At 35.4% G+C, this 16619-nt stretch overlaps 1 protein-coding gene across 1 annotated transcript in view; it reads right to left on the reverse strand.

Annotated features, from left to right (window-relative positions):
• Positions 1–16619, reverse strand: part of cfap100 (cilia and flagella associated protein 100) — a 23597-nt gene that overhangs the window by 2699 nt on the left and 4279 nt on the right. The gene's annotated exons all lie outside the window — the stretch shown is intronic.

The raw sequence follows: 16619 nt of genomic DNA on the forward strand, positions 1-16619 counted from the left end.
TTCCAAATAGGTGGAGTATGGCCCTAATACCCTTTGGTAAGCTTAGTAACACGTTTGCATTGAAATTGACAGAGATACCAACATTTATTATTTTTAAGCCGGCAAAATTCTTTTCAGAGCGCTTAGAATCACTTTTTGACCAACAATGTGTTTTTGACTTGTTTTCTGAAATGAACAGAAAATATCAACATTTCTGTTTTATGCGTGCCAAATGTTTTCAGAGCGCTAGAATCACTTTTTGACCAACAATGTGTCTTTGACCTTATATTGTTGATTTTGCTCAAAACTAATGTATTCCACTTCCAAATGGTGGAGTATGCCCTATTAACCCTTTGGTAAGCTTAGTTAACATGTTTGCATTGAAATTGACAGAGATACCAACATTTATTGTTTTATGCCGGCAAAATGCTTTTCAGAGCGCTAGAATCACTTTTTGACCACAATGTGTTTTTAACCTTATATTGTTGATTTGCTCAAAACTAATGTATTCCACTACCAAATAGTGGAGTATGGCCCTATAACCCTTTGATAAGCTTAGTAACACGTTTGCATTGAAATTGACAGATATCAACATTTTTGTTTTTTACGCTTGCAAAATGCTTTTCAGAGCGCTAGAATCACTTTTTGACCAACAATGTGTTTTCGACTTGTTTCTGAAATGAACAGAAAAATCAACATTTCTTTTTTTTATGCGTTCCAAATGCTTTTCAGAGCGCTAGAATCACTTTTTGACCAACAACGTGTCTTTGACCTTACATTGTTGATTTTGCTCAAAACTAATATATTCCACTTCCAATAGTGGAGTATGGCCCAATAACCCTTTGGTAAGCTTTGTAACACGTTTGCATTGAAATTGACAGAGATACCAACATTTCTTTTTTTATACCTGCACAATTCTTTGCAGAGCGCTAGAATCACTTTTTGACCAACAATGTGTTTTCGACATGTTTTCTGAAATGAACAGAAAAATCAACATTTCTTGTTTTTATGCGTGCCAAATGCTTTTCAGAGCGCTAGAATCACTTTTTGACCAACAATGTGTCTTTGACCTTATATTGTTGATTTTGCTCAAAACTAATGTATTCCCCTTCCAAATGGTGGAGTATGGCCCTATACCCGTTGGTAAGCTTTAGTAACCGTTTGCATTGAAATTGACAGATATCAACATTTTTGGTTTTTATGCGTGGCAAATGCTTTTCAGAGCGCTAGAATCACTTTTTGACCAACAATGTGTTTTCGACTTGTTTTCTGAAATGAACAGAAAAATCAACATTTCTTGTTTTTATGCGTTGCCAAATGCTTTTCAGAGCGCTAGAATCACTTTTTGACCAACAATGTGTCTTTGACCTTATATTGTTGATTTCTGCTCAAAACTAATGTATTCCACTTCCAAATAGTGGAGTATGGCCCTATAACCCTTTGGTAAGCTTAGTAACACGTTTGCATTGAAATTGACAGAGATACCAACATTTATTATTTTTATGCCGCAAATTCTTTTCAGAGCGCTTAGAATCACTTTTTGACCAACAATGTGTTTTTGACTTGTTTTCTGAAACTGAACAGAAAATCAACAATTTCTTGTTTTTATGCGTGCCAAATGCTTTTCAGAGCGCTAAGAATCACTTTTTGACCAACAATGTGTCTTTGACCTTATATTGTTGATTTTGCTCAAAACTAATATATTCCACTTCCAAATGGTGGAGTATGGCCCAATTACCCTTTGGTAAGCTTTGTAACACGTTTGCATTGAAATTGACAGAGATACCAACATTTCTTGTTTTTATACCTGCACAATTCTTTTCAGAGCGCTAGAATCACTTTTTGACCAACAATGTGTTTTCGACATGTTTTCTGAAATGAACAGAAAAATCAACATTTCTTGTTTTTATGCGTGCCAAATGCTTTTTCAGAGCGCTAGAATCACTTTTTTGAACCAATAATGTGTCTTTGACCTTATATTGTTGATTTTGCTCAAAACTAATGTATTCCCCTTCCAAATGGTGGAGTATGGCCCTATTACCCTTTGGTAAGCTTAGTAACATGTTTGCATTGAAATTGACAGAGATACCAACATTTATTGTTTTTATGCCGGCAAAATGCTTTTCAGAGCGCTAGAATCACTTTTTGACCAACAATGTGTTTTTAACCTTATATTGATTTTGCTCAAAACTAATGTATTCCCCTACCAAATAGTGGAGTATGGCCCTATAACCCTTTGATAAGCTTAGTAACACGTTTGCATTGAAATTGACAGATATCAACATTTTTGTTTTTTACGCTTGCAAAATGCTTTTCAGAGCGCTAGAATCACTTTTTGACCAACAATGTGTCTTTGACATTATATTGTTGATTCTACTCAAAACTAATGTATTCCACTTCCAAATAGTGGAGTATGGCCCTATAACCCTTTGGTAAGCTTAGTAACACGTTTGCATTGAAATTGACAGAGATACCAACATTTATTATTTTTATGCCGGCAAAATTATTTTCAGAGCGCTTAGAATCACTTTTTGACCAACAATGTGTTTTTGACTTGTTTTTCTGAAACGAACAGAAATATCAACATTTCTTGTTTTTATGCGTGCCAAATGTTTTTCAGAGCGCTAGAATCACTTTTTGACCAACAATGTGTCTTTGACCTTATATTGTTGATTTTGCTCAAAACTAATGTATTCCACTTCCAAATAGTGGAGTATGGCCCTATAACCCTTTGGTAAGCTTAATAACACGTTTGCATTGAAATTGACAGATATCAACATTTTTGGTTTTTACGCTTGCAAAATGCTTTTCAGAGCGCTAGAATCACTTTTTGACCAACAATGTGTTTTCGACTTGTTTTCTGAAATCAACAGAAAAATCAACATTTCTTGTTTTTATGCGTTCCAAATTGCTTTTCAGAGCGCTAGAATCACTTTTCGACCAACAACGTGTTTTTGACCTTACATTGTTGATTTTGCTCAAAACTAATATATTCCACTTCCAAATAGTGGAGTATGGCCCAATAACCCCTTGGTAAGCTTTGTAACACGTTTGCATTGAAATTGACAGAGATACCAACATTTCTTGTTTTTATACCTGCACAATTCTTTTCAGAGCGCTAGAATCACTTTTTGACCAACAATGTGTTTTCGACATGTTTTCTGAAATGAACAGAAAAATCAACATTTCTTGTTTTTATGCGTGCCAAATGCTTTTCAGAGCGCTAGAATCACTTTTTGACCAACAATGTGTCTTTGACCTTATATTGTTGATTTTGCTCAAAACTAATGTATTCCCCTTCCAAATGGTGGAGTATGGCCCTATTACCCTTTGGTAAGCTTAGTAACACGTTTGCATTGAAATTGACAGAGATACCAACATTTATTGTTTTTATGCCGGCAAAATGCTTTTCAGAGCGCTTAGAATCACTTTTTGACCAACAATGTGTTTTCGACTTGTTTTCTGAAATGAACAGAAAAATCAACATTTCTTGTTTTTATGCGTGCAAATGCTTTTCAGAGCGCTAGAATCACTTTTTGACCAACAATGTGTCTTTGACCTTATATTGTTGATTTTGCTCAAAACTAATGTATTCCACTTCCAAATAGTGGAGTATGGCCCTATAACCCTTTGGTAAGCTTAGTAACACGTTTGCATTGAAATTGACAGAGATACCAACATTTATTATTTTTATAGCCGGCAAAATTCTTTTTCAGAGCGCTTAGAATCACTTTTTGACAAACAATGTGTTTTTGACTTGTTTTTCTGAAACGAACAGAAATATCAACATTTCTTGTTTTTATGCGTGCCAAATGTTTTTCAGAGCGCTAGAATCACTTTTTGACCAACAATGTGTGTTTGACCTTATATTGTTGATTTTGCTCAAAACTAATGTATTCCACTTCCAAATAGTGGAGTATGGCCCTATAACCCTTTGGTAAGCTTAATAACACGTTTGCATTGAAATTGACAGAGATACCAACATTTATTGTTTTTATGCCGGCAAAATGCTTTTCAGAGCGCTAGAATCACTTTTGACCAACAATGTGTTTTTAACCTTATATTGTTGATTTTGCTCAAAACTAATGTATTCCACTACCAAATAGTGGAGTATGGCCCTATAACCCTTTGATAAGCTTAGTAACACGTTTGCATTGAAATTGACAGATATCAACATTTTTGTTTTTTACGCTTGCAAAATGCTTTTCAGAGCGCTAGAATCACTTTTTGACCAACAATGTGTTTTCGACTTGTTTTCTGAAATCGAACAGAAAAATCAACATTTCTTGTTTTTATGCGTTCCAAATGCTTTTCAGAGCGCTAGAATCACTTTTCGACCAACAACGTGTTTTTGACCTTACATTGTTGATTTTGCTCAAAACTAATATATTCCACTTCCAAATAGTGGAGTATGGCCCAATAACCCTTTGGTAAGCTTTGTAACACGTTTGCATTGAAATTGACAGAGATACCAACATTTCTTGTTTTTATACCTGCACAATTCTTTTCAGAGCGCTAGAATCACTTTTTGACCAACAATGTGTTTTAGACATTATTTCTGAAATGAACAGAAAATCAACATTTCTTGTTTTTATGCGTGCCAAATGCTTTTCAGAGCGCTAGAATCACTTTTTGACCAACAATGTGTCTTTGACCTTATATTGTTGATTTTGCTCAAAACTAATGTATTCCCCTTCCAAATGGTGGAGTATGGCCCTATACCCTTTGGTAAGCTTAGTAACATGTTTGCATTGAAATTGACAGAGATACCAACATTTATTGTTTTTATGCCGGCAAAATGCTTTTCAGAGCGCTAGAATCACTTTTTGACCAACAATGTGTTTTCGACTTGTTTTCTGAAATGAACAGAAAAATCAACATTTCTTGTTTTTACGCGTGCCAAATGCTTTTCAGAGCGCTAGAATCACTTTTTGACCAACAATGTGTCTTTAATCTTATATTGTTGATTCTACTCAAAACTAATGTATTCCACTTCCAAATAGTGGAGTATGGCCCTATAACCCTTTGGTAAGCTTAGTAACACGTTTGCATTGAAATTGACAGAGATACCAACATTTATTATTTTTAAGCCAGCAAAATTCTTTTCAGAGCGCTTAGAATCACTTTTTGACCAACAATGTGTTTTTGACTTGTTTTTCTGAAACGAACAGAAATATCAACATTTCTTGTTTTTATGCGTGCCAAATGTTTTTCAGAGCGCTAGAATCACTTTTTGACCAACAATGTGTCTTTGACCTTATATTGTTGATTTTGCTCAAAACTAATGTATTCCACTTCCAAATAGTGGAGTATGGCCCTATAACCCTTTGGTAAGCTTAATAACACGTTTGCATTGAAATTGACAGGATATCAACATTTTTGGTTTTTACGCTTGCAAAATGCTTTTCAGAGCGCTAGAATCACTTTTTGACCAACAATGTGTTTTCGACTTGTTTTCTGAAATGAACAGAAAAATCAACATTTCTTGTTTTTATGCGTTCCAAATGCTTTTCAGAGCGCTAGAATCACTTTTCGACCAACAACGTGTTTTTGACCTTACATTGTTGATTTTGCTCAAAACTAATATATTCCACTTCCAAATAGTGGAGTATGGCCCAATAACCCTTTGGTAAGCTTTGTAACACGTTTGCATTGAAATGACAGAGATACCAACATTTATTGTTTTTACGCAGGCAAAATGCTTTTCAGAGCGCTAGAATCACTTTTTGACCAACAATGTGTTTTCGACTTGTTTTCTGAAATGAACAGAAAAATCAACATTTCTTGTTTTTATGCGTGCCAAATGCTTTTCAGAGCGCTAGAATCACTTTTTGACCAACAATGTGTCTTTGACCTTATATTGTTGATTTTGCTCAAAACTAATGTATTCCCCTTCCAAATGGTGGAGTATGGCCCTATTACCCTTTGGTAAGCTTAGTAACACGTTTGCATTGAAATTGACAGAGATACCAACATTTATTATTTTTATGCCGGCAAAATTCTTTTCAGAGCGCTTAGAATCACTTTTTGACCAACAATGTGTTTTTGACTTGTTTTTCTGAAACAAACAGAAAAATCAACATTTCTTGTTTATACGCTTGCAAAATGCTTTTCAGAGCGCTAGAATCACTTTTTGACCAACAATGTGTCTTTAATCTTATATTGTTGATTCTACTCAAAACTAATGTATTCCACTTCCAAATAGTGGAGTATGGCCCTATAACCCTTTGGTAAGCTTAGTAACACGTTTGCATTGAAATTGACAGAGATACCAACATTTATTATTTTTAAGCCGGCAAAATTCTTTTCAGAGCGCTTAGAATCACTTTTTGACCAACAAAGTATTTTTGACTTGTTTTTCTGAAACGAACAGAAATATCAACATTTCTTGTTTTTATGCGTGCCAAATGTTTTTCAGAGCGCTAGAATCACTTTTTGACCAACAATGTGTCTTTGACCTTATATTGTTGATTTTGCTCAAAACTAATGTATTCCACTTCCAAATAGTGGAGTATGGCCCTATAACCCTTTGGTAAGCTTAATAACACGTTTGCATTGAAATTGACAGATATCAACATTTTGTTTTTTACGCTTGCAAAATGCTTTTCAGAGCGCTAGAATCACTTTTTGACCAACAACGTGTTTTTGACCTTACATTGTTGATTTTGCTCAAAACTAATATATTCCACTTCCAAATAGTGGAGTATGGCCCAATAACCCTTTGGTAAGCTTTGTAACATGTTTGCATTGAAATTGACAGAGATACCAACATTTCTGGTTTTTATACCAGCACAATTCTTTTCAGAGCGCTAGAATCACTTTTTGACCAACAATGTGTTTTCGACTTGTTTTCTGAAATGAACAGAAAAATCAACATTTCTTGTTTTTATGCGTGCCAAATGCTTTTCAGAGCGCTAGAATCACTTTTTGACCAACAATGTGTCTTTGACCTTATATTGTTGATTTTGCTCAAAACTAATGTATTCCCCTTCCAAATGGTGGAGTATGGCCCTATTACCCTTTGGTAAGCTTAGTAACACGTTTGCATTGAAATTGACAGAGATACCAACATTTATTATTTTTAAGCCGGCAAAATTCTTTTCAGAGCGCTTAGAATCACTTTTTGACAAACAATGTGTTTTTGACTTGTTTTTCTGAAACGAACAGAAATATCAACATTTCTTGTTTTTATGCGTGCCAAATGTTTTTCAGAGCGCTAGAATCACTTTTTGACCAACAATGTGTCTTTGACCTTATATTGTTGATTTTGCTCAAAACTAATGTATTCCACTTCCAAATAGTGGAGTATGGCCCTATAACCCTTTGGTAAGCTTAATAACACGTTTGCATTGAAATTGACAGATATCAACATTTTTGGTTTTTACGCTTGCAAAATGCTTTTCAGAGCGCTAGAATCACTTTTTGACCAACAATGTGTTTTCGACTTGTTTTCTGAAATGAACAGAAAAATCAACATTTCTTGTTTTTATGCGTTCCAAATGCTTTTCAGAGCGCTAGAATCACTTTTCGACCAACAACGTGTTTTTGACCTTACATTGTTGATTTTGCTCAAAACTAATATATTCCACTTCCAAATAGTGGAGTATGGCCCAATAACCCTTTGGTAAGCTTTGTAACACGTTTGCATTGAAATTGACAGAGATACCAACATTTCTGGTTTTTATACCAGCACAATTCTTTTCAGAGCGCTAGAATCACTTTTTGACCAACAATGTGTTTTCGACTTGTTTTCTGAAATGAACAGAAAAATCAACATTTCTTGTTTTTATGCGTGCCAAATGCTTTTCAGAGCGCTAGAATCACTTTTTGACCAACAATGTGTCTTTGACCTTATATTGTTGATTTTGCTCAAAACGAATGTATTCCCCTTCCAAATGGTGGAGTATGGCCCTATTACCCTTTGGTAAGCTTAGTAACACGTTTGCATTGAAATTGACAGAGATACCAACATTTATTATTTTTATGCCGGCAAAATTCTTTTCAGAGCGCTTAGAATCACTTTTTGACCAACAATGTGTTTTTGACTTGTTTTTCTGAAACGAACAGAAATATCAACATTTCTTGTTTTTATGCGTGCCAAATGTTTTTCAGAGCGCCAGAATCACTTTTTGACCAACAATGTGTCTTTGACCTTATATTGTTGATTTTGCTCAAAACTAATGTTATCAAGAAATGTTGATATGTGTCAATTTAAATTAAATTGTGTTACTAAGCTTACCACAGGGTTGAAGGGTCAAACTCCACCATTTGGAAGTGATCAAAAAGTGATTCTAACGCTCTGAAAAGCATTTTGCGCTCAAAAAAACAAGACGTTATCAAAAACGTCAAAAACACGTTTATGGTCGAAAAGTGATTCTAGCGCTCTGAAAAGCATTTTGCAGGCATAAAAACAAGAAATGTTGATATCTATGTCAATTTCAATTCAAACGTGTTACTAAGCTTACCAAAGGGTTATTGGGCCATATTAAACCATTTGGAACTGGAATACATTAGTTCTGAGCGAAATCAACAATGTAAGGTCAAAAACACGTTTATGGTCGAAAAGTGATTCTAGCGCTCTGAAAAGCATTTTGCAGGCATAAAAACAAGAAATGTTGATATCTCTGTCAATTTCAATTCAAACGTGTTACTAAGCTTACCAAAGGGTTATTGGGCCATACTAAACCATTTGGAAGTGGAATACATTAGTTTTGAGCGAAATCAACAATGTAAGGTCAAAAACACTTTTTTGGTCGAAAAGTGATTCTAGCGCTCTGTAAAGCATTTTCCAGGCATAAAAACAAGAAATGTTGATATCTCTGTCAATTTCAATTCAAACGTGTTACTAAGCTTACCAAAGGGTTATTGGGCCATTCTAAACCATTTGGAAGTGGAATACATTCGTTTTGAGCGAAATCAACAATGTAAGGTCAAAAACACGTTTATGGTCGAAAAGTGATTCTAGCGCTCTGAAAAGCGTTTTGCAGGCATAAAAACAAGAAATGTTGATGTCTGTCAATTTCAGTTAAAACGTGTTACTAAGCTTACCAAAGGGTTATTGGGCCATACTAAACACGTTGTCGGTCGAAAAGTTATTCTGGCGCTCTGTAAAGCATTTTGCAGGCATAAAAACAAGAAATGTTAATATCTCTGTCAATTTAAATTCAAACGTGTTACTTAGCTTACCAAAGGGTTATTGGGCCATACTAAACCATTTGGAAGTGGAATACATTAGTTTTGAGCGAAATCAACAATGTAAGGTCAAAAACACGTTGTTGGTCGAAAAGTGATTCTAGCGCTCTGAAAAGCATTTTGCAGGCATAAAAACAAGAAATGTTGATATCTCTGTCAATTTCAATTCAAACGTGTTACTAAGCTTACCAAAAGGTTATTGGGCAATACTAAACCATTTGGAAGTGGTATAGGCCTACATTAGTTTTGAGCGAAATCAACAATGTAAGGTCAAAAACACGTTGTTGGTCTAGCGCTCTGAAAAGCATTTTGCAGGCATAAAAACAAGAAATGTTGATCTGTGTCAATTTAAATTCAAACGTGTTACTAAGCTTACCAAAGGGTTATTGGGCCATACTAAACCATTTGGAACTGGAATACATTAGTTTTGAGTGAAATCAACAATGTAAGTTCAAAAACACGTTTATGGTCGAAAAGTTATTCTAGCGCACTGAAAAGCATTTTGCATGCATAAAAACAAGAAATGTTGATATCTCTGTCAATTTCAATGCTAACGTGTTACTAAGCTCACCACAGGGTTATAGGGCCATACTCCACCATTTGGAAGCGATCAAAAAGGGATTCTAACGCTCTGAAAAGCATTTTGCGCTCATAAAAACAAGAAATGTTGATATCTCTGTCAATTTCAATGCAAACGTGTTATTAAGCTCACCACAGGGTTATAGGGCCATACTCCACCATTTGGAAGTAGATTTGAGCAAAATCAACATTGTAAGGTCAAAAACAAGAAATGTTGATATCTCTGTCAATTTCAATTCAAACGTGTTACTAAGCTTACCAAAGGGTTATTGGGCCATTCTAAACCATTTGGAACTGGAATACATTAGTTCTGAGCGAAATAACAATGTACGGTGAAAAACACATTGTTGGTTGGAATACATTAGTTTTTGAGCGAAATCAACAATGTACGGTCAAAAACACGTTGTCGGTCGAAAAGTGATTCTAGCGCTCTGAAAAGCATTTTTCAGGCATGAAAACAAGAAACGTTGATATCTCTGACAATTTCAATTCAACCGTGTTACTAAGCTCACTAAAGGGTTATTGGGCCATACTAAACCATTTGGAAGTGGTATACATTCGTTTGAGCGAAATCAACAATGTAGGTCAAAACACGTTGTTGGTCGAAAGTGATTCTAGCGCTCTGAAAAGCATTTTGCAGGCATAAAACAAGAATGTTGTATCTCTGTCAATTTAAATTCAAACGTGTTACTAAGCTTACCAAAGGGTTATTGGGCCATACTAAACCATTTGGAACTGGAATACATTAGTTTTGAGTGAAATCAACAATGTAAGTTCAAAAACACGTTTATGGTCCGAAAAGTTATTCTAGCGCTCTGAAAAGCATTTTGCAGGCATAAAAACAAGAAATGTTGATATCTCTGTCAATTTCAATGCAAATGTGTTACTAAGCTCACCATAGGGTTATAGGGCCAACTCCACCATTTGGAAGTAGATTTGAGCAAAATCAACATTGTAAGGTCAAAAACAAGAAATGTTGATATCTCTGTCAATTTCAATTCAAACGTGTTACTAAGCTTACCAAAGGGTTAATGGGCCATTCTAAACCATTTGGAAGTGGAATACATTCGTTTTGAGCGAAATCAACAATGTACGGTGAAAAAAAAATTGTTGGTTGAAAAGTGATTCTAGCGCTCTGAAAAGCATTTTGCAGGCATAAAAACAAGAAATGTGGCCCTTCAACCCTGTGGTAAGCTTAGTAACACATTTGCATTGAAATTGACAGAGATATCAACATTTCTTGTTTTTATGCCTGCAAAATGCTTTTCAGAGCGCTAGAAACACTTTTCGACCAACAACGTGTTTTTGACCTTACATTGTTGATTTCGCTCAAAACTAATGTATTCCACTTCCAAATGGTTTAGTATGGCCCAATAACCCTTTGGTAAGCTTAGTAACACGTTTGAATTGAAATTGACAGAGATATCAACATTTCTTGTTTTTATGCCTGCAAAATGCTTTTCAGAGCGCTAGAATCACTTTTCAACCAACAATGTGTTTTTGACCTTACATTGTTGATTTCGCTCAAAACTAATGTATTCCACTTCCAAATGGTGTAGTATGGCCCAATAACCCTTTGGTAAGCTTAGTAACACGTTTTAATTGAAATTGACAGATATCAACATTTCTTGTTTTTATGCCTGGAAAATGCTTTTCAGAGCGCTAGAATCACTTTTCGACCAACAACGTGTTTTTGACCTTACATTGTTGATTTCGCTCAAAACGAATGTATTCCACTTCCAAATGGTTTAGTATGGCCCAATAACCCTTTGGTAAGCTTAGTAACACGTTTGAATTGAAATTTACAGAGATATCAACATTTCTTGTTTTTATGCCTGCAAAATGCTTTTCAGAGCGCTAGAATCACTTTTCGACCATACACGTGTTTTTGACCTTACATTGTTGATTTCGCTCAGAACTAATGTATTCCAGTTCCAAATGGTTTAATATGGCCCAATAACCCTTTGGTAAGCTTAGTAACACGTTTGAATTGAAATTGACATAGATATCAACATTTCTTGTTTTTATGCCTGCAAAATGCTTTTCAGAGCGCTAGAATCACTTTTCGACCATAAACGTGTTTTTGACGTTTTTGATCACGTCTTGTTTTTTTGAGCGCAAAATGCTTTTCAGAGCGTTAGAATCACTTTTTGATCACTTCCAAATGGTGGAGTTTGGCCCTTCAACCCTGTGGTAAGCTTAGTAACACAATTTAATTTAAATTGACATATATCAACATTTCTTGTTTTTATGCCTGCAAAATGCTTTTCAGAGCGCTAGAATCACTTTTCAACCAACAATGTGTTTTTGACCTTACATTGTTGATTTCGCTCAAAACTAATGTATTCCACTTCCAAATGGTGTAGTATGGCCCAATAACCCTTTGGTAAGCTTAGTAACACGTTTTAACTGAAATTGACAGACATCAACATTTCTTGTTTTTATGCCTGGAAAATGCTTTACAGAGCGCTAGAATCACTTTTCGACCAACAACGTGTTTTTGACCTTACATTGTTGATTTCGCTCAAAACGAATGTATTCCACTTCCAAATGGTTTGGTATGGCCCAATAACCCTTTGGTAAGCTTAGTAACACGTTTGAATTGAAATTGACAGAGATATCAACATTTCTTGTTTTTATGCCTGCAAAATGCTTTTCAGAGCGCTAGAATCACTTTTCAACCAACAATGTGTTTTTCACCGTACATTGTTTATTTCGCTCAGAACTAATGTATTCCAGTTCCAAATGGTTTAGAATGGCCCAATAACCCTTTGGTAAGCTTAGTAACACGTTTGAATTGAAATTGACAGAGATATCAACATTTCTTGTTTTTATGCCTGGAAAATGCTTTACAGAGCGCTAGAATCACTTTTCGACCAACAACGTGTTTTTGACCTTACATTGTTGATTTCGCTCAAACTAATGTATTCCACTTCCAAATGGTTTAGTATGGCCCAATAACCCTTTGGTAAGCTTAGTAACACGTTTGAATTGAAATTGACAGAGATATCAACATTTCTTGTTTTTATGCCTGCAAAATGCTTTTCAGAGCGCTAGAATCACTTTTCAACCAACAATGTGTTTTTCACCGTACATTGTTTATTTCGCTCAGAACTAATGTATTCCAGTTCCAAATGGTTTAGAATGGCCCAATAACCCTTTGGTAAGCTTAGTAACACGTTTGAATTGAAATTGACAGAGATATCAACATTTCCTGTTTTTGACCTTACAATGTTGATTTTGCTCAAATCTACTTCCAAATGGTGGAGTATGGCCCTATAACCCTGTGGTGAGCTTAATAACACGTTTGCATTGAAATTGCCTGAGATATCAACATTTCTTGTTTTTGACCTTACAATGTTGACTTTGCTCAAATCTACTTCCAAATGGTGGAGTATGGCCCTATAACCCTGTGGTGAGCTTAGTAACACGTTTGCATTGAAATTGACAGAGATATCAACATTTCTTGTTTTTATGCCTGCAAAATGTTTTACAGAGCGCTAGAATCACTTTTTGACCAACAACGTGTTTTTGACCTTACATTGTTGATTTCGCTCAAAACTAATGTATACCACTTCCAAATGGTTTAGTATGGCCCAATAACCCTTTGGTAAGCTTAGTAACACGTTTTAACTGAAATTGACAGACATCAACATTTCTTGTTTTTATGCCTGCAAAACGCTTTTCAGAGCGCTAGAATCACTTTTCGACCAACAATGTGTTTTTCACCGTACATTGTTTATTTCGCTCAGAACTAATGTATTCCAGTTCCAAATGGTTTAGAATGGCCCAATAACCCTTTGGTAAGCTTAGTAACACGTTTGAATTGAAATTGACAGAGATATCAACATTTCCTGTTTTTGACCTTACAATGTTGATTTTGCTCAAATCTACTTCCAAATGGTGGAGTATGGCCCTATAACCCTGTGGTGAGCTTAATAACACGTTTGCATTGAAATTGCCTGAGATATCAACATTTCTTGTTTTTGACCTTACAATGTTGATTTTGCTCAAATCTACTTCCAAATGGTGGAGTATGGCCCTATAACCCTGTGGTGAGCTTAGTAACACGTTTGCATTGAAATTGACAGAGATATCAACATTTCTTGTTTTTATGCCTGCAAAATGTTTTACAGAGCGCTAGAATCACTTTTTGACCAACAACGTGTTTTTGACCTTACATTGTTGATTTCGCTCAAAACTAATGTATACCACTTCCAAATGGTTTAGTATGGCCCAATAACCCTTTGGTAAGCTTAGTAACACGTTTTAACTGAAATTGACAGACATCAACATTTCTTGTTTTTATGCCTGCAAAACGCTTTTCAGAGCGCTAGAATCACTTTTCGACCATAAACGTGTTTTTGACCTTACATTGTTGATTTCGCTCAAAACGAATGTATTCCACTTCCAAATGGTTTAGAATGGCCCAATAACCCTTTGGTAAGCTTAGTAACACGTTTGAATTGAAATTGACAGAGATATCAACATTTCTTGTTTTTATGCCTGCAAAATGCTTTTCAGAGCGCTAGAATCACTTTTCAACCAACAATGTGTTTTTCACCGTACATTGTTTATTTCGCTCAGAACTAATGTATTCCAGTTCCAAATGGTTTAGAATGGCCCAATAACCCTTTGGTAAGCTTAGTAACACGTTTGAATTGAAATTGACAGAGATATCAACATTTCTTGTTTTTGACCTTACAATGTTGATTTTGCTCAAATCTACTTCCAAAAGGTGGAGTATGGCCCTATAACCCTGTGGTGAGCGTAATAACACGTTTGCATTGAAATTGCCTGAGATATCAACATTTCTTGTTTTTGACCTTACAATGTTGATTTTGCTCAAATCTACTTCCAAATGGTGGAGTATGGCCCTATAACCCTGTGGTGAGCTTAGTAACACGTTTGCATTGAAATTGACAGAGATATCAACATTTCTTGTTTTTATGCCTGCAAAATGCTTTTCAGAGCGCTAGAATAACTTTTCGACCATAAACGTGTTTTTGAACTTACATTGTTGATTTCGCTCAAAACTAATGTATACCACTTCCAAATGGTTTAGTATGGCCCAATAACCCTTTGGTAAGCTTAGTAACACGTTTTAACTGAAATTGACAGACATCAACATTTCTTGTTTTTATGCCTGCAAAACGCTTTTCAGAGCGCTAGAATCACTTTTCGACCATAAACGTGTTTTTGACCTTACATTGTTGATTTCGCTCAAAACGAATGTATTCCACTTCCAAATGGTTTAGAATGGCCCAATAACCCTTTGGTAAGCTTAGTAACACGTTTGAATTGAAATTGACAGAGATATCAACATTTCTTGTTTTTATGCCTGCAAAATGCTTTTCAGAGCGCTAGAATCACTTTTCAACCAACAATGTGTTTTTCACCGTACATTGTTTATTTCGCTCAGAACTAATGTATTCCAGTTCCAAATGGTTTAGAATGGCCCAATAACCCTTTGGTAAGCTTAGTAACACGTTTGAATTGAAATTGACAGAGATATCAACATTTCTTGTTTTTGACCTTACAATGTTGATTTTGCTCAAATCTACTTCCAAAAGGTGGAGTATGGCCCTATAACCCTGTGGTGAGCGTAATAACACGTTTGCATTGAAATTGCCTGAGATATCAACATTTCTTGTTTTTGACCTTACAATGTTGATTTTGCTCAAATCTACTTCCAAATGGTGGAGTATGGCCCTATAACCCTGTGGTGAGCTTAGTAACACGTTTGCATTGAAATTGACAGAGATATCAACATTTCTTGTTTTTATGCCTGCAAAATGCTTTTCAGAGCGCTAGAATAACTTTTCGACCATAAACGTGTTTTTGAACTTACATTGTTGATTTCGCTCAAAACTAATGTATACCACTTCCAAATGGTTTAGTATGGCCCAATAACCCTTTGGTAAGCTTAGTAACACGTTTTAACTGAAATTGACAGACATCAACATTTCTTGTTTTTATGCCTGCAAAACGCTTTTCAGAGCGCTAGAATCACTTTTCGACCATAAACGTGTTTTTGACCTTACATTGTTGATTTCGCTCAAAACGAATGTATTCCACTTCCAAATGGTTTAGAATGGCCCAATAACCCTTTGGTAAGCTTAGTAACACGTTTGAATTGAAATTGACAGAGATATCAACATTTCTTGTTTTTATGCCTGCAAAATGCTTTTCAGAGCGCTAGAATCACTTTTCAACCAACAATGTGTTTTTCACCGTACATTGTTTATTTCGCTCAGAACTAATGTATTCCAGTTCCAAATGGTTTAGAATGGCCCAATAACCCTTTGGTAAGCTTAGTAACACGTTTGAATTGAAATTGACAGAGATATCAACATTTCTTGTTTTTGACCTTACAATGTTGATTTTGCTCAAATCTACTTCCAAAAGGTGGAGTATGGCCCTATAACCCTGTGGTGAGCGTAATAACACGTTTGCATTGAAATTGCCTGAGATATCAACATTTCTTGTTTTTGACCTTACAATGTTGATTTTGCTCAAATCTACTTCCAAATGGTGGAGTATGGCCCTATAACCCTGTGGTGAGCTTAGTAACACGTTTGCATTGAAATTGACAGAGATATCAACATTTCTTGTTTTTATGCCTGCAAAATGCTTTTCAGAGCGCTAGAATAACTTTTCGACCATAAACGTGTTTTTGAACTTACATTGTTGATTTCGCTCAAAACTAATGTATTCCACTTCCAAATGGTTTAGTATGGCCCAATAACCCTTTGGTAAGCTTAGTAACACGTTTGAATTGAAATTGACAGAGATATCAACATTTCTTGTTTTTATGCCTGCAAAATGCTTTTCAGAGCGCTAGAATCACTTTTCAACCAACAATGTGT

The sequence above is a fragment of the Gadus chalcogrammus genome, chromosome 13 (assembly GCF_026213295.1).
Source record: "Gadus chalcogrammus isolate NIFS_2021 chromosome 13, NIFS_Gcha_1.0, whole genome shotgun sequence".
Lineage (NCBI taxonomy): Eukaryota > Metazoa > Chordata > Actinopteri > Gadiformes > Gadidae > Gadus > Gadus chalcogrammus.